The sequence below is a fragment of the Lissotriton helveticus genome, chromosome 1_1, assembly GCF_964261635.1.
Source record: "Lissotriton helveticus chromosome 1_1, aLisHel1.1, whole genome shotgun sequence".
NCBI classification, from domain to species: Eukaryota; Metazoa; Chordata; class Amphibia; order Caudata; family Salamandridae; genus Lissotriton; species Lissotriton helveticus.
This window is the reverse complement of record NC_136057.1, coordinates 152,377,592-152,397,466: the sequence shown is the minus strand read 5'-3', so window position 1 is coordinate 152,397,466 and position 19,875 is coordinate 152,377,592. Positions and strand designations below refer to the sequence as shown.

Below are 19,875 nucleotides of genomic sequence, written 5' to 3'. Positions count from 1 at the left end.
GTGCATCAGCAGTGCACTTTGAATCGGAGCGTTTCACAGGCCTGTCACAGATAAGAAATGCTATCAAAACGAAATCCTACAAAACAATATACTACTGGCCGGCAGCAATTCATACCCGGACAACGTCGGGACGGGCTGCTAGTATATACATACATACATAAATATATATATATATATATATATATATATATATATTCACGCTCCCACTCCACTTTTTCTTTGGAAGCACTCTCGAGCAGGTGCGAATATGCGGCTGTGGTATCCGCATTAAATTATCGCTCCACTTTTCCAATATTGTAAAGAAAAACTGCACTCACGGGGTGCTTGAAGAACCTTTATTTTCAAGCGGGCAACAGACGCGATTCAGCAGTCGGCCTTCTTCGGTGTTAACATCACACCGGAAGACGACATGTTTAAATTCATTAGTCAGTGTGTCTCGCAATAGAAAAGGGACTAGCGCCGTAGCGCAAACACGGGCGCCATTTTGTAGCGTGTACATATATAAACATATTTACTTTGTTTGCCCGTTTCTGTGTTAGTTATGTATACTTTACAGTCCATTTTGCTGCATTGATTTTTAGATACATCATATCAATTACATTCCATGATCAAAATGTCATCATTTGGAAAATAAAAGCAGTGTACAATGTACTCCATTTATCTTGCCGTGGATCGGCAAGGGTCCCTTCAATTATCAACATCCTGTGAAACCACATTCAAAGCGCTATTCAATGAGTTACAGCTAGACATTCATCTCAACCATTATTATACAGTTATTGCACCATTTGTTAACGGGGCATGTTTAATTTCATCATGCTGTGAATCAGCCTATAGATTTTATGCACAAATCATAAGAATAATTCATACCCCCAAATGTGAGGCCAATTCCTCCCGCAATTCAGTCCCTTTGGAAATTTAGTCTGCAGATCTATTATAAATCGCGACTCTAATCTACGCACCTTGCGGGTTCTGTCACCTCCTCTCCCATTTGAATAAACACAGTCGAAACCAAAAAACTTTAGTTTGTTGCGATCACTGGAATGTTTTTCTGCGAAATGACGCGCAACAGGATATGCAGCATCTTTTTTATCTATCGCCCTCAGATGTTCGAGTATTCTCATTTTTAGAGGGTTGATTGTGCTGCCTATATAGCGCAGTCCGCATATACATATATACACACACACACACACACACACATACATAAATATATATGTATGTGTGTTTGTATAATATATATATAAATATATATTTATATATCCGTAGAACAGCGTTCTCTCTCCATAGGTTAGGGATCCCCCACACTCCATAGAACAACGCAGACACGGTCCAAGTTCGTGCAAGTAATTTAATTAGTGCAAGCACATCGTATGACGTTTCGGCTCCGAGGAGCCTTGTTCACATGACGTATATATATCACCATAGGTCCTGAACTTCTGTAATCTCCAATACTTTTCAGGTACAGACCACAGTAGTGCGCTTTCCGGTTTGAATATTAAGTGCTTTTATTCTGTTCTCAATGCCAGCATGACGTGTTTCGGCTGCGTGGCAGCAGCCTTGATCACATGACCCCCAGGACATGGTGTTCAACATATATAGTGTTACTTCCTCGATAGGCTGAATCACGTTACTCATAGAGATAAAAGAGATACTACATTGCAACAAACTTCATATTGGGTCTGATGGTGTTACATAAATCCTAAATACATATTTAAAAACATAAATATGTGTAAAAACCATGTATCTAAATAGGATAAAAGTCCACATATAATAACCAATCACTTATAAAACTGTTTAAAAATACAGAGTTAATAGTAATAAAGGCCAAGTGGCAAATGGTTTTGGAACTTGTTATAATTGTAAACCCTAGTTCATTGCATCAGTACCTGACCTCTTCCTGTAACCGCAATTAACTCCTTAAAAGTGCTGGTACAACAAAACAAAATTACTAATGTGCAATTAAAGTGCATATCGATCTTAGAAAAACTTTATATTAAAATTCATATAAAAAAATTCCAGGATAAAAAATATAAGTAAAAAAATGGGTAGTACATATGAGAAACAAATTCACGAATAATTCGTTCCAGACCAGACCCATTAATGTAAAGTGCAAGTGCAGATATTAATTTGGATATCTCCAAAGAGCAAACATCAATACAAAGACATTACAACAATACTCTTTAAGTCCAAGATCTATAGGTCCACTGTAATCATTAAACATTTCATAAATCACAATCTTATATAGAACCACCATAGATTATACTGAAGCTGATACTTAGGTTATTCACTACATAACTCAAGTCATAACAATGTTAAAAAATGTTACAAAATATTATCATTCATTACATAATAGCTCAGCTTATCCCTTATTTTCAAATGTAGAACTAGTCCTACAACAAATATACAGAAATCAGGTATGGAATAGTGATGCAAGTTAGGTCTAAAGGGAAATTGTCCAGGTCCTCCCCCGTATTCCATCCATTAGGGATTCTAGTGTCAAGCAATAGAATATATTTAGACTCTAATTGCCTTAGCTGCTTCTCCCTATTGGCTCCCCTTATATTTTTCGGAACAGAGTCAATGACGAAGTAGCTCAAGTCATTTAAGTTCTTGTTATGTACCAACTTAAAGTGACGCGCTACCGGGTAGTTATCATCAGAATTTACTATTGCCCTTAGATATCTATATAAAGGCTTTATATGTACCTGCAAAATACTTAGGTTTGCGTTGTAAAGGCATGCATGGTAAAGTAAAGGTAAAACTGAGCGTGGTAAACACATGCGATGTAAACCCATATGCGTTGTTAAGCCTGCGTAGTAAAGTCTTGCTCGGTAGTTGCATGTGTGGTTCCATCATATAACCCCTTAGAGGGTCTGATGTCTCCAAAGTTGCAGGCTCCTAGGTGATGACAGGTGTCTACAAGGTTTCCTGGTCTACCTTTTTGTGGAGGAGCCTGGTGGAAAGTTGGCTGAAGATGAAGGTCCACCAAAAGCAGAAAGGGGTAAATGACTCTATAATGTCCCTACAAATGTCCTACCCTCACTACTCTGTAACCTTGGAATGTTGTGCACCATAACAGTGAGCCCCGGCTCAACTGCAGATGTTGTAGGTGTTGGCCATACAGAAGCGAGGATTAGGGTGCACACCACAGATATGCTGATGGATGTTTGGCCGCAGGAGGCCTACCCAACTATAGTATGTTGAGGAGGGGACTGCAGGATCTTCAGCACTATGTTTACTGATGATGTTTGCTGATGATGTTGTATTAATAGGCTGAGTGAGGCTCACCCTTGCAGCCTGGCCACACAAACCTGAGGGACCAGACTGTTCCTCCTCACAATCCAGACCAGCAGAAGATGTGTCTCCAATGAAGGCTTTGGCTGGAGTTGCAGTGGTGGTGGTGGTAAGATTCACAGGGTGTTGCTTAAATTCAAATCCGGTTGATGGCCCTACAATGTAAAAATAAGTATTTAGTACTATACCATCTTTATAATAGATATTTATAGAACATTGAGATCAGTGAGCTTCGGTGTAGAATACTTTCTCCAAAGGGTAACCTGCTGGTCATAGTGATATTTGAATGCTTTTTCATGTGTCCATAAGAGAAAGATACACAATAGTAAGTATTTTCTAAAATATACACATGTTTAGGCTGACTGAGATGATATGGGGCTTTACATCTCAAAGATGACATACATACTATCCAGTAAGATGCAAAGGATTGCTCTGCATTGAAACACTATCTTCAGGATTTGTTAACAAGAGAGTGCGCTGTCTTCATAATCCATCATAAGGGCCATCAGTCATATTTTAATAAAAGTAAGGTGTATAGTTTCATTTCAAAACCCATACATTCATTTCATTACACCTATGTAGTAGCACTATTGTGAAGACATCATTTGTTTTACTGTTAACAGAGGTGTACATGGCAAGATGTATGTGGAGTAACTATTCTACGCACACCCATTGGCCAATACATATTTGGCTTAACTGCTAGTGCTTACCTATACTTAAACACTGATTTTACAAACTAATTATTATGAATATTCATTTAGGTCTCATTAGAGGGCTAACAGCCTTGCTGTAACAGCAATGAAGTAGGTACATATTTTTTTAACAATAGTACTGTGCTGCAGCCTGTTATACTGAACCCACATTGATATTTTTATTAACAAATATTGGCATAGGACAGTAAATCCTAATGTTTTTGTTGCAGGGATTCTGCTCAGACACAGAACTGTGCACAGAGATTCAGGACCTCAGTGAATTAGGGTGTACCAAAAACTCACATTAGTACCTAACTTCCCCAACCAGACTAGCATCAGTTTCTCATTAGCTCTTCGTCCTATAGCAAAGTAACCAATGATTACACATCCCAGAACATGCGACTTAGGTTACCTCAGGTAAGGTGGGAAACATGAGCAATCTTTCGTTATACTCTCATACCAGTCCAAAACAGGGAGTAAAGGGAGACATGTGCAAGGTTTAAAATATTTATTTTAACGCCATGATCTCAGGTGCAGCATCTTAGCTAATGAAAGCAGACATATGATAAGTAATAAGATTGTCAGCATAGTTACTATTCCATAAAATACAAAGGGAGAAAGCATGTTATAATGCTAAATGGAAACAGGTAAATATATACCTATATTTCACCCTCCCTTGCTAGTAGGTTATTTTATAACTAAAGAAGGTCTCTTAGGCTTGCATAGGTGACCCCATACCTCAAGGTTTAGCAGGAGTGAATCACATCAAGTTCTGCACAAGCTCTCAGCATACGAATGTTCTCCAAGTGTGTTCAATCATGCCTACACAGTGCATTATTAAAGGCTCCAGTATCTGAGGTGGCCGCAGCTGCATATGTGTTATGTCTAGAACTTGCGCTGATCAGTTCGAACAACAGCCACAATGTTGAAATAACCTTGAAGGCCTCGGCACTCACTGTTTATACTAAGCTTACAAAGCAAGTCTAGCAATGTAGAAAAACAAGTTATTCTCATGTGAAGCAAAACACTCAGCCTAACTCTAAACAATTAATAAAGTGTGTGCCGTGTGCAAAAGACAGCAGGAAGCTAAAATGGCTTTAAACTTCTAACAAGCTCATGCTCACTTAACCCTGTGTGAATGCAAGGCTCAGCCCCACTACAGTTTACTATAGGTTTGTCATTGACCAATACTTAGAAGGCTTAGAGACAACATGAAAATGCAGCACTAAGTGAAGTAACTTATAGAGACCATGGAAAACAGATTTCATATAAATACAATAAAGAGTGTCACAAAAGAGGCTAAAGTTATGAAAACAAAAAATTGAAATGTTTATTTGATGTATTGATAACGGTAACTAGACATAATATCGACTCCACAATATCGAATGGACAAAATATCGAGTTAAAAATATCGACAATAATAAAATATCGATAACAAAAATATCGTTGGGAAAAATATCGATTAAAATAATGATAAAAAAAATCGAGTACAAAAATATCGACTCAAAAAAATCGACAAGACAAAATATCGATAAATAGTCAAAGTAAAAAATATCGATAATATGTAGAAAAAAGGTATAAAAAAAATAAAATGTATTAATAGTAATATAAATTGTAGTTAATGTTTAGGAGCGGGATGTTGGGTTAATAGGGGATAAGGGTGGGGAGTAATTTAAAATAATTAATTAATTAATGTTTGTAAATATTTTTAATTATTAATTAATTGATAAATAATTAATTTTAATTAGTTAATTAATTAATATAATTTTGTACATATTTTTTATTAGTAATTAATTGGTAATTAATCAATATTAATTAGTTAATTAATATTCATTAGTTAATTAATTAATATAATTTTGTACATAATTTTTATTAGTAATTAATTGGTAATTAATTAATATTAATTAGTTAAATAATATTAATAAGTTAATTAATTAATATAATTTTGTACATATTTTTTATTAGTAATTACTTGGTAATTAATTAATATTAATTAGTTAATTAATATTAATTAGTTAATTAATTAATATAATTTTGTACATATTTTTTATTAGTAATTAATTGGTAATTAATTATTATTAATTAGTTAATTAATATTAAAAAGTTAATTAATTAATATAATTTTGTACATATTTTTTATTAGTAATTAATTGGTAATTAATTAATATTAATTAGTAAAATACATTAATTAGAGTTATGTTTTTATATATAATATTTTGTTCTTGTTAATTAATTAATTGGGAAAAAATATTATTAATTATTACATTACATTAATTACAGCTAATGTGCTAATATATTAACTTCTTTGTTATTGTTAATTAATAATTAATTGGTAATTAAATAATATTAATTCATTTTGGGTAAAGGACCTTGTAATTCTCCTGAGGCGGAAGCCGGGAGACCTCTTGTTTTTAAAAATTGTATTTTTGTATTTTCACCTTGCGCATTCTTTGCATTTTAAAACTTCACTCACTCCCTGCCTTCACGGAACACAGGCGATAGAAGCGCCGAACAGCGACCCTTTCGCTGCAACGTAGGAAGCGGATACAAACAATTGTGCCGCCATTGACGGCGAGGCAGTCAGGCCACGCCTACCCCGAGGCCACGCCCACCCGCCCTCCACAGTATAAATACGCTGCCTTCAGCGCTACCAAGCAGACCTTGTAATTCTCCTGAGGCGGAAGCCGGGAGACCTCTTGTTTTTAAAAATTGTATTTTTGTATTTTCACCTTGCGCATTCTTTGCATTTTAAAACTTCACTCACTCCCTGCCTTCACGGAACACAGGCGATAGAAGCGCCGAACAGCGACCCTTTCGCTGCAACGTAGGAAGTGGATACAAACAATTGTGCCGCCATTGACGGCGAGGCAGTCAGGCCACGCCTACCCCGAGGCCACGCCCACCCGCCCTCCACAGTATAAATACGCTGCCTTCAGCGCTACCAAGCAGACCTTGTAATTCTCCTGAGGCGGAAGCCGGGAGACCTCTTGTTTTTAAAAATTGTATTTTTGTATTTTCACCTTGCGCATTCTTTGCATTTTAAAACTTCACTCACTCCCTGCCTTCACGGAACACAGGCGATAGAAGCGCCGAACAGCGACCCTTTCGCTGCAACGTAGGAAGCGGATACAAACAATTGTGCCGCCATTGACGGCGAGGCAGTCAGGCCACGCCTACCCCGAGGCCACGCCCACCCGCCCCTTCCCCACCCATAAAAAATGTGCAATTACCGGACGCGCAGCGGACGGGCGCAGCGGGCGCGCCGGCAGCGCGCCGAAGGCGCGCCAAAGGCAAGCCCGTCTGGGCCCGTCCGGGCCCAGCCGGCCCTAGGACCAGTTACTATGCCCAAATCACAGCCCCACCTATCCTACTCCCCGGATACCCTCCGCCTTTGGAACACTAAGAAAAACCCTCAGTGCGACTTCATTCTCAAGGATGACACCCCGTTCACAGGATGTCCCCTTTGCGACACCCACAAAGCTACGGAACCTTGCCATATGCTTCGACTGGGCCTTTTGAATTGCAGGTCGCTAGCTAAACACTCGCACGAGATCAACCTCCTCACTCAAACCCTCTCGTTAGATGCCCTATTTCTGACCGAAACCTGGCTGACCCCCAGCAACGGTTCGGACCTGGTCAACGCAACCCCCCCCCGGCTATCAAGTCTGCGGCCTTGATAGACCAGTTGGAAGAGGTGGCGGGCTCGCCATTCTCTATAAAAGCAATTTCAGCTGCAAGATCAACGAGGGCACGGTAAAGGACTGTGAAAACGGTAATTTCTCCCTCCAGATCTCTCCCACCACTTCACTATCGGTTCTGCTGGTATACCGACCACCAGGCGCGATAGGTGATTTCTCTAGCACGCTGATGGACCACATCCTTTTAAAAACATTAGAAACGCCCAACTTCCTCCTTCTAGGGGACTTGAACCTTCACTTTCTAGACAAGGCAGACAACACGGCCGCCAATCTCCAAGCAGACCTCATGTCAGCTGACCTCCTGCTCCTGAACTCGAAACCCACGCACGAGAAAGGGCATCTCCTAGACCCTGTCTTCTCAAACATTAAAAATCTTCAAACACAAGACCCTACCCCTCTCCCATGGACCGACCACTTTCTGGTCCCCATGCACTGGCCCTTTCAGCCCGCCACGGTTCCTAAACAGAAAACCAAGATTCTAACCAGACGTTGGAACAAGCTAAGACCAGAAGAATGGGAAGTGAAGCTGAGGGAATCCGACGGTCCCCTCTCCACTGACCCTAACACCGCCGATAGGGAGTTCAACAGCTGGCTCACCAACCCCCTAGACAGCCTCGTCCCACTAACATGCGCCCTCAAGCATGTAAAAAGGATTAACCATGCCCCTTGGTACACTCCGGCCCTGAACATCCTCAGGAAGGAGTGCAAAAAGACGGAGCGGACTTGGAGAAAAAATAAAACGGCGACGAACAAAAACGCCTACCAAACAGCCATGAAGGCATACAAACAAGCCCTCCACAGCGCAAAAAGCTCCTTCTTTGAGGAAAAAATAAAGAACTCCGCGTGCTCTGCGAAGGAGACTTTTTCCATCCTTAAAGAGCTTCTCCATGTCCCAGCGCCCCCGCAGATATCCCTGGACCCCAAAGCAGCCGAGGAGAAATGCGCTAACTTGGCTAATTTCTTTGATAATAAAATAAAGAAAATCCTTTCCTCCCTACCTGCCACCAATCAGGCCACCCCTGGATCAGCAAAGGAATATACCCTCATGTCAAAAAATCCCACTGATTCCTCCGAACTCCCCAGTTTAGCCTCATTCGGACCATTCACGGAAGAAGAAGTGGCAACCACCCTAGCAGCCACGAAAAGTGGCGCTCCCAGCGACCCAGTGCCCGTTCGGTTCACAAAAAACATCGCCCGGACTATTGTAGCTAGACTCACGGCCCTAATTAACACCTCGTTTACCCAAGGAGAAGTCCCTCAAAGCTGGAAGGAGGCCGTGGTCAAAGGTGTATTGAAGAAGCCATCACTAGACCCCACGGACTTGTCCAACTACAGACCCATCTCGCTCCTCCCCTGGATAGGGAAGGTCGCAGAGAAACTTGCAAATAAACAGCTGTCCCACTTCTTGGAGGCAAACCTTCTCTTAAAAAACTCCCAAACCGGCTTTAGACCAGGTCAGGGGACAGACACCGCCCTCCTAGCGGCCGTAGAAAAAGCGAGGGAAATCATTGACACAGGAGGATCAGTGGCAGTGGTCCTCCTGGACCTCAGCGCGGCATTCGACACTGTCAACCATCAGGTCCTAGCCCAGCGCCTAGACAACACAGGCATACAAGACAGTGCGCTGAGATGGCTTACATCCTTCCTCTCCCAACGCTCCTTCCAAGTTTGGGAAGCAGAAAGCCGCTCCCCCCGATTCCCCCTCCGGTGTGGAGTGCCACAGGGCTCTTCACTGAGCCCTACGCTTTTCAACGTGTATATGGCCCCACTGGAGGAGCTGGTCGCCCCATTTGGAGTCACGATCGTCAGCTACGCTGACGACACCCAGTTGGTGGTGACTCTCTCACACCCCAAGCTAAAACCCTCCAACCTGCGTGACTGTCTCTCCACCGTCCACCAATGGATGAGCGACTCTGACTTAAAGCTCAACGGGTCAAAAACAGAGATCCTGCTCCTCGGCCACAAAACCTTGAGTCTCCCACCTGACATCTGGCCCGCCTGTATGGGTGACCCCCCCTCCCCCAAAACAGAGGTCAAGAGTCTGGGAGTGTGGCTGGAGACAGACCTCACCTTCAGGACTCAGGCGAGGAAAACTGCCGGCATCTGCTACGGGCTTTTGAGATCATGCAGAAAGGTACTTCCCCTACTACCATTCCAGTCTCGTCTTCTGCTAATTCAAGGTCTAGTGTTAGCAAGGCTAGACTACAGCAACGCTATTTACCTCGGTGCGCCGGAAGCCACCTACCAGATCTTACAAAAAACCCAAAATGCCGCAGCCCGCCTGCTCACAAACACCCCATCAAGAACATCGGCCAAACCAGCGTTGAGAAAACTTCATTGGCTCCCCGTGAGGGAAAGAGTCGCATTCAAGGCCCTCTGCCTAGCCCACAAGACACTGCATAACGCTGGCCCCCCCATTCTGAGCACGTGGATCACCCCTTACAGACCACCGAGAGCGCTCCGGTCTGAACAGGGAAACCTTATCGTTGTCCCTAGGGTGAAGAAAGCCCGCTTTGGCGGTCGCAGATTCTCGGTAAACACGGCCAGAAAATGGAACGCTCTTCCCCCGAACCTTAGAGCGGAACCTAACCTCCTAAGATTTAGGAAGTCCCTCAAAACCCTCCTTTTTCCTTGATCTACTTGAAGTTTCCCTTGCCCCCCCCTGTAGGAGTACGAGGTTTCAGCGCTGGGATACTCGAGGGTGACTACGCGCTCTATAAAAACCTAAATAAAAAAAAATAAAAAAAATAAGGAGTATTTTTAGGGTTCAGGGTCAGTTTTGGGTTTTTGGGTAAAGGGGTATTTTTAGTGTTCAGGGTCAGTTTTGGGTTTTTGGGTAAAGGGGTATTTTTAGTGTTCAGGGTCAGTTTGCAGTCTTTAGGTAAAGGGGTATTTTTAGGGTTCAGGGTCAGTTTGGGGTTTTTGGGTAAAGGGGTATATTTTAGGGTTCAGGGTCAGTTTAAAGTTCTTGGGTAAAGGGGTATATTTTAGGGTTCAGGGTCAGTTTAAAGTTCTTGGGTAAAGGGGTATTTTTAGGGTTCAGGGTCAGTTTTCAGTTCTTGGGTAAAGGAGTATATTTTTGGGTTCAGGGTCAGTTTTCAGTTTTTGGGTAAAGGGGTATTTTTAGGGTTCAGGGTCAGTTTTCAGTTTTTGGGTAAAGGGGTATTTTTTGGGTTCAGGGTCAGTTTTGGGTTTTTGGGTAAAGGGGTATTTTTTAGGGTTCAGGGTCAGTTTGAAATTCTTGGATAAAGGGGTATTTTTAGGGTTCAGGGTCAGTTTTCAGTTCTTGGGTAAAGGGGTATATTTTTGGGTTCAGGGTCAGTTTTCAGTTTTTGGGTAAAGGGGTATTTTTAGGGTTCAGGGTCAGTTTTCAGTTTTTGGGTAAAGGGGTATTTTTGGGTTCAGGGTCAGTTTTGGGTTTTTGGGTAAAGGGGTATTTTTTAGGGTTCAGGGTCAGTTTTAAGTTCTTGGGTAAAGGGGTATTTTTTGGGTTCAGGGTCAGTTTTCAGTTCTTGGGTAAAGGGGTATATTTTTGGGTTCAGGGTCAATTTTCAGTTTTTGGGTAAAGGGGTATTTTTAGGGTTCAGGGTCAGTTTTCAGTTCTTGGGTAAAGGGGTATTTTTTGGGTTTAGGGTCAGTTTTCAGTTTTTGGGTAAAGGGGTATTTTTAGGGTTCAGGGTCAGTTTTTTTGGGGGTAAAGGGGTATTTTTAGGGTTCAGGGTCAGTTTTGGGTTTTTGGATAAAGGGGTATTTTTAGGGTTCAGGGTCAGTTTTGCGTTTTAGGGGTACAGGGATATTTTTAGGGTTCAGGGTCAGTATTGGGTTTTTGGGTTACAGGCGTACAGGGTAAATATAAAATAAATTTATATTAAATCAATGAAATGAAATTATAAAAAAAAATCCCTGATAATAGTTTGACTGGAGTAGGAATAGCAATTATTAATTGGTCAGTGTCCAGCACCTTCCTTGATATTAGCTTGACTGGAGTAGGAATAGTAATTAATAATTGTTCTGTGTCCAGCACCTTCCCTGATATTAGCTACACTGGAGTTGGAATAGTAATATATATTTTTTCTGAGTCCAGCACCTTCCCTGATATTAGCTAGACTGGAGTTGGAATAGTAATTAATCATTGGTCACTATCCAGCACCTTCCCTGATATTAGCTTGACTGGAGTAGGAATAGTAAATAATTATTGGTCAGTGTACAGCACCTTCCATGATATTAGCTTGACTGGAGTAGCAATAGTAAATATTAATTGGTCAGTGTCCAGCACATTTGCATATAATTGTACATTACTGTGTTATTATATTACAAAATAATGCAAAATGGATGTTTTCACTAAACTTTATTAATTTTTTTTAATTTTTTTATGTGTACTACAATACAATCACAATCAAAAAGAACATAACATTTTTATTAATTGTAGTATTTGCAGAATAACACATTATCATTTATGTACATGTTGTACATTATAACACAAAATTATTTTACAACATTTTTTCTGTAAATAAACATATTTATCATCATTAACTTTGAGTAACAAGTATTTATATTGAAATAAATAAAAAACCAGTTTTTTTTCAGCTTCTTCCATTTATATTTAATAATGTTAATATTATATATTAATATTATTAAATATTTATTTTTTTAATTTACATTTTTATAAAGTAAAGTAACATGACAATTATTATATTTGCTCAAGATATGGAAATACAAAGTAAGACATTTTTTGGTACATATTTCAGACAATGTTGTTTTTAAATGAAACATATAAATATATTATGTTGTAAACTTTATAACTGTATAGGGGAAGAATATGTTTTATAATAATATCTGGTATTGGCAAAAGATTATTTATGCAATTATATACTTTTATAATACTTAGAAATTATTATAAAACATGTTGTAATAATTAATAAAAATAATAACAATTATATTTATTATTATTATTATTAATTAATAAACATAATCATTTATCTCTTCTTTTCTGAAAAACATACATTCAGAGAAATAAAAATACATTATTTCAGGGCATTGTTTATATATTAAATGGTTATAATTTTTTTTATTAATAACAATAAATAAGTTATATTATTTATTATTATTAATTATTACCATAAACAATTATAATGTTTAGTTATAAACAAACACAAAGTTATTCCAATAAATGTACACAATAAGAAATCATTTACATATATTATTTCAAGTGTTACATACTTTTTTAATATTATTAATATATAATAATTACTATATATTAATTAATATTAAATATATTTATATTTTTCAAACAGTTTAAATTATAATGAGTCTAGTGTATTAATTTGTTAAAATAACAATGTGTATGTATTATATTTTTTTACTATAACATTGTATTTTCTATGATACCTTTTCAAAAATGGTTTAAGGGGACTACTTTTTTACCGCGTAAGGTTATTGCGCTTCATTCAGGACTGGAGAAGCTTGCGGTTGGGAGTTGCTTCGCGTGGAGAGAGGTAAGGTTAATTTTACATACAATTTATAACTGAGTGGTAATGTTTGAGGGTATATTCGAACTGTGTAGTGTTTTTGTGTGTATGTATGAATTGTTTATGTAGCGTTTAGGTGAAATGTCGTCGTTATAGATGCGTCGTGTATGTTTTAGTTCTAGTGTTATTTTAAGTGTTAGGAAATGTCTTCTTACATGGTTAATGTTAATTGTGAGTGTATTTACAAATGTTATGGGCTATTTGTGGGTGGGTTTCGTTATGCATGTTTTTTTCCAGGTTCCGGTTCCTCGCATGAAAACTACATGGAAGGAAGCGTGTTTTTTTCCGGAGAAACTAATGTATGACTTATTATGGTTATATTTTGACATGTATCTCCTATTTTTCGTGTTTGTCAGGAGCGGATTTTAAATTTGTAAACATTTTTCAGGTTTTTGGAGGGTTTCGTATTGGATTGATACATTGATATGCGTGACCGTTTTTTAAAAGTTGTGTGTATATCACTTTAAATACTAAAGTGTCCACACTACTGTTTTCGGGATTTTCCTGGAGCGTTTATTTCAGTTTTACATAATTTTCGGGTTTTTGAGTGTTTCCCATATTGGAATTGTCCTACATTGCAATGGATTGTATGGATTGTATTTTGCTTCATTACGTCTTTTTCATCTACAAAAATTGTAAGTATTTAAAGTAGTTTTTTTATTGGGTGGGAAATGTCGATCTTTATGTCATGTGTATGTGTGATGTAATTATAAATATTGCATATTTGTTCAGAAATAATGTCCCAAATTTTGATAAGTTTCTTAAACAAATATGTATTATTTATAATTGTTTAGAAATGTTTATGAATTTTATATTTACCATTATTGTAAGAAGACATTAGTATATTTTGTAGACATTTTTATAGTAGGCTTTTAGCTATTATTGACAGGTATTCTAATCCTCTAGTTGTAGGATATAGTGTGACTTGACTTTGCAGTAGTCGGAACATTTGTTTAGTTTGTTTAGTTAGTTTTGGACCAATTTGGGTCACAGATTGTTCCATTCTTAGTTCTTGATAGCTTTGTTCTTTTTTCAAAGCTTCTAGTAGGTTATGGAATGTGGGTTTGGCTCTGCTTGTGGTAGCTTGGAAAGCATTATGCCACCCTTCTACACTGTTGTTTGTTTTAGCCTCTTGGTTTAAAGTACTAAGATAGACATTCCACCAAGGGATTTGGAATTTGGGTTGGCGTCGATGTCCAGATCTGTGCAACCTTCCCACCCAAGTATCTTCGAAATAGTCCAGTAATGGGGTTAGTTTATCTTCATTCCTCTTGTAATATGTGCTGTCAATTAATAAATTATAGTGTTCCGCTACATCGGTAACAGGAACGTAGGCCAGTGCTATCAATTTTTTAATTTGATAGGCAAAGGTGCTATCTGTTGAGTATAGAATACTTAAAGTTGATTTCTGGAGATGTCTCCATATGCTCTGATTGAAATGATAGTAGCAACCCTGGATTGCTGTGTGGGGAAATGTTTTCAAAATGCTATTAATCATAGCTAATTCAAAATCAATAATTATTTTTTGTGGAAAATAATTATTGATTTCATTTTTGAGAACATTTAATATTTCTGTATAAGTGTTTTGCTGTTTGTTAGGTAGCACACAGTAAATGAAAGGGATGTTATAGTTATGGTATAAACCGTGGATGGAATATAGTTGATAAAAAGGTTTTGGGCATGGTTTAAATGTTCCATCCATCATCCATTGGGGACACTGTTGGATTTTTCTTAAATTACTTGCAGTTGCAAACATTATGATTGTGTTTGTACTGCTTTCATTGTCAAAAAGGATAAATTTGTCTTTATTGTGTGTGATGCACATTTCTGGTGAAATAATAATTTCCTCAAAAGTAGTAGGGTTGGGTTGGGTTGTGGTAGTGAGTCTTTTAGTGTATGCAATTGTGCGTTTAAGGGAGTCAATAGAGGGTAGTTGACCTGAAGCATGGGCTGGGACTTTTAACAGTTCTTCTTTAAGGATTTGTGTTGTTGGTTTATCACTTTGTGTGCTAGCAGTTTTTATACTTTCTAAAGCATCTCTTATTTCAATTTCTGTGACATTGGGGGGATGATTGTGTTCCCTGGTAAATAACACATTAGTTTCCTCAGTAGTAGCCCTTCCATAACATTTGTTTGAGTAATATTTGGTACATTTCCAGAAAACTTTTCTACCACTTTGTCTTTCCTGATTATAAACATAACCCATATAACATAACAGTAATTTATTTTTCTGTGACATAACAAATTCTGCACCTTCTGTCATTTTGTTTTACTTGTTCTAGGAAAGAGTAGAAAGAAACAAAATCAAAAAACATATATTTCACTTTGTGGTGTAAACATAATTAATGATGTTTTTATACTTACAGTTACTAAAAGTAGTAATCACAAATGCAGAACTGTATTTTGAAGGATTTTCTTGTATGTATTTCTTTATTTACTGTTGGTATGAAAATATAGAAATGCAAAGTTAGGGGCCGATTAGGATGGCGGACGGACTTGCGTCCGTCCGCCACCCCTGAGTAGGAGGGACCGTCCGCATGGGCAGCGGCGGTCCCTCCATGGCAATTAGGATGTGACCGCCACCCTGGCGGTCACATCCTGTATGTTTTACATTGCGGCGGGTGCTGCTTGAAGCAGCACCCGCTGCAATGTAAAAAACGAAAGCTGTGCATTTGCATGCACAAAGCGGCAGGCACCGCACGGTGCCTGCCGCTTCGTGCACGCAAAGGCAGGGGGGTACCATAGGTACCCCCCATGTGCACCCCCCACGCAACCTTCACCCAGGGGGCCCGCAACGGGCCCCCAAAGTGATTGTCCGTATGCTTTTCCACGGCGGAAAAGCCGCCGCGGAAAAGCATTACTTTCCCTACATCCTAATATGGCTGGCGGTGTCTGATAGACACCGCCTGCCATGTTAGTGCTTTTCCGCCGTGGTCGCCTTCCGACCGCGGCGGAAAAGCGGCGGACAGATTGTGAGACCCACCAGCCATCCTGATTTGGCGGTGGGTCTTGCAGGCCTCCTCGGCGGATTTCCCGCATACTCCGGGCCGGCGGTGGCTTCCGCCGGCCCGGAGTATGCGGAAAATCCGCCATCATAATGACCCCCTTAATGTTTACACATAACAAACGTTTTTCCTAGGAAAAAGCAGTTTTCTATTTTGCTTAGTAGTACATTTGATGTAAACATTACATATACTTACTTGTTTAAATAGTTGAGTTGTAGTATTTGGTGGAGTACATCAAGGTAGTAAAGTTCAGATCTGTAGAGAAGATAGAATAAATAAATGTTAAATATTATAAATAATATTTGGAACCGTTGGGAAATTGGAAATATTTAAAAGTATACAAACTTCTAAATAAGTAGTTTTGTTTGCTGTAGGTAGAATAGATGTATGATGTATTCAGAATATCTTGAGAGGAAATATAAAATAAATAACATGGTGTTAAGAACATAGTTTTCATTTTTTTCGGAAGTTTTAGACAAATTACAAGTATACTTACATTTTTTACAAGGGTAGTCTTGTCTTTTGGTATAGTTGATGTTGGATGTTTTTATTGGATCTGTAGGGAAGATGTAATATGCAAGATATGTTGTTTAGAAAATAGCATTTTTATTATTGGGTGTTTACTAACAAAAACATATATACTTACATGTTTAATTAGTGTAGTTTTATACATTTGTAGTGTTGAAATAGGAAAATCTCAGAATATCTGTGAATAAAATGTTTAAAATAAAGAATGAATCTTGTGAAATAGTGTTTAAAAACAGCAGTTGGTGTATAACAGAGCATTAATATATACTTACTATCTGATTTTCCAGGTGAAGAAATAGGAGCATGTATTAGGAATTTATTTGGAGTAGTTTCTATCAGAAATGCAGGAGGAGATAAAAATTAAATAAGTTAAGTGCAATAGTTAGGAGATATAAGTAAAATAGTAGACTACTAATTTAGATTTCTAAATAATGCACTGTAACTTACTTGAATAATTAGCTAGTGAGCTGGATCTTTAAAGATGTTTGTTCAGGAACAAAATCTTCAGAGTGTTGGCATCTTCTTTCTATAGAGTTAGCAGCAACAAATGGTAGAATGCATGTATCCCTTTTATAGTATGTGTATTTTGTGTGCTTTGATTTGATTGGTTGTAGGATGAAATGAAGCATTGTATAGGCTAGTTTGAATTTTTTTTTGTTAATTGGTGTGTTTGTTGATGTGAGAATGGTGGTATGTGGTGATTTCCGCATTAAAGCAGGTTAGTTGTTAAATAAAATAGATGTGTAAGTGAAAAAAAATAATGAAAATGTTAGTTAAATGTAAAGAATATTTTTCAAATGATAGAACGCATTTAATAGAATGTATAGCAAATGTAGATAAATAGGAATGTTATAAAAGTAACAGGTATTATATGTAAAATGTTTTTGTATAGAGCAATGACTTTTATTGACGATTAATATGGTATTTTAGACATGAAAGGGTACAAAAAAGAACTCGATATTTTATTTGAAACAATATTTTTGTACTCTATATTTTAGTAGTCGATATTTTTGTAGTGTTAGGGTTAATTTCTTGAAAAACGATATATTTGTAGTCGATATTTATTAAGGCGATATTTATGTACTCGATATTCTAAAGAGTCGATATTTTTGACTCGATATTTTTGTAGTTGGTGTAATAAGTATACAAAGTCGATATTTTTGTAGTCGATAATTTTTCAACGATATTTTAGCAAGTCGATAATGTGACCGTCGATAATATTTCAGTGATCCGTTGATAACACTAAAATATGCCTAAAGATGTTACCAGTGACACATGTAGAATATAAAAGGCAACATTTTCAATGAGGGAACATGACCTAGAATGTTGCAGTTTGGGAGATGTAGTCATTAACCCCTAACACTGTCTTCAAAGATGTGGGACATAAGTTAAAGTCACAGGTGATTTATTAATAAATGCAGATGAAACATAAAAGATTTTGTGACACATGTAAGCACAAAAAACATACCTGGTTTTGGAACAAGACAATACAAAGACATGGACTACATATCCCTGTGACTAGATTCTGCAATGTGATACTGAGCCAATGTTTGTTTTTCACTTCCTTACAACATTACTGTTTTGGCTAGTTTGAAAAATGTTCAGAGAAGGCACAAACAAACGAATACAGGTAAATGGCTGTGCTAATTATATCATGGGCATGGAGATGAGATGTTTCCAGTTACACACTTTATTGTAAGAAATGTCATTTTTCAATGATAACTTGAACAATTTTTAAAAAAGTAATTAGGTGAAAGAAATATGTAAAAGTATTATTAGCATATATGCAGAGAGAATTATAATTCTGGTGATGTTGCCCTTGCATAATTACTGTGATTTTACTGGCCAGTCTCCACTCCACTGCAGAATCCTGCAAAACATTCAATGATGAAGATTCTATACACCTTCTTCTCCGAGGGAAAGAGGTTCATGGGCCTGGGAGAACCAATATCTGCCTGCTGTGCATCAAGGTGTGACGCCTCCCTCTAAGATCATTCCAGTGCTTCCTAATTTCATCCTGTGAGTGTGTTGTATTAGATACTGTATCTACTCTTGTGGCAATTCTATCCCACGTTTGCCTTTTCTGGGTTACAGTGGTATTCTGAACAAAGACACAAAACAACCATGGCTCTACTCTAATAATCCATCAACCAGGACGGTTAATTCTGTCTCAGAAAATCTAGGGTTCCTTCTTCCAGGCATGGTAAACAAAAGAAAAAGAAAAACCTTGGCAAAATAAGTACAAAAATGGAGTAAACCAAGGACAACATTTCCCCTATGTCTTGCACCTTCCAAATAAGAAAGGCAAAGGATTGTGGTTTAGAAAGGGGTGTGTTTTATGGTGTGGTGTGCAGGGGTGATTGGTTTACACACTAAGCTCGGGTGTTTGACGTACATACCCATCATTAAGACATATGGATACGCCAAAGGGAAACTGTATGCAACATTAGTACTCCATCAGTACACCCCTCCAAGGCCACCGATATGATGGACACATTTAAATCTGGTGCAAATTAAACTACCACTCCAATGCAAATGGAGTATTATCTGAAGCTAGACAACTGTGCACCGCCGATAAAGGATAACCGCTGATCGGACATATAAACCGTCAACAAGGCTGACAGAGGTTTTTCCATCCCACTTATAAATTGGGTGGGAAAGCCTTTGCCAGCATGACAGACATATTGAAATCCCCATCATGGAGGAAAGATGGCCCGAACATAAACCTATAATCGGACCCTGAGTCAGAAGATAACATTTTGACCAGTACAAACCTGGTTTGTGTATTCAACCCATGTTCTATTGCGGTCAGCCTCAAATTGTGTCTAGATCCATATATACAGTGACCATTGATTATTGTTGGTCATTGTGCTTTTTAGCTCTATTTTTACTTTATCTTTAAAAGTTCATTTCTCCGATACCCCTTATTGCATTTTTGTCATTTTGGTGCCATTTTGTTTATTCAGTTTGGGATTTTTATTTTGCATTTTCACCTCATTACTAATTGTAAGTTTTTTTAATGATTTTGGAGGTTGGAGCAGCGCACATTTTTCTAAAAAGTTAGCTGCCAGGCTTTTCCCTTCACTTGAAAGCTCATATCCTAGAAATAATACGTTAAGACGGCTATCTTCTA

At 38.2% G+C, this 19,875-nt stretch overlaps 1 long non-coding RNA gene across 1 annotated transcript; it reads right to left on the bottom strand.

Moving 5' to 3' along the window:
* Positions 1 to 14,883: 14,883 nt before the first annotated feature.
* LOC144768373 (uncharacterized) lies at positions 14,884 to 16,770 on the bottom strand. The gene is made up of 5 exons (XR_013598536.1): positions 16,711 to 16,770; positions 16,560 to 16,619; positions 16,410 to 16,469; positions 15,574 to 15,646; positions 14,884 to 15,487 (listed from the first exon to the last, which is right to left on the bottom strand). It is a non-coding gene; the product is annotated as an uncharacterized LOC144768373 (long non-coding RNA).
* Positions 16,771 to 19,875: the final 3,105 nt, after the last annotated feature.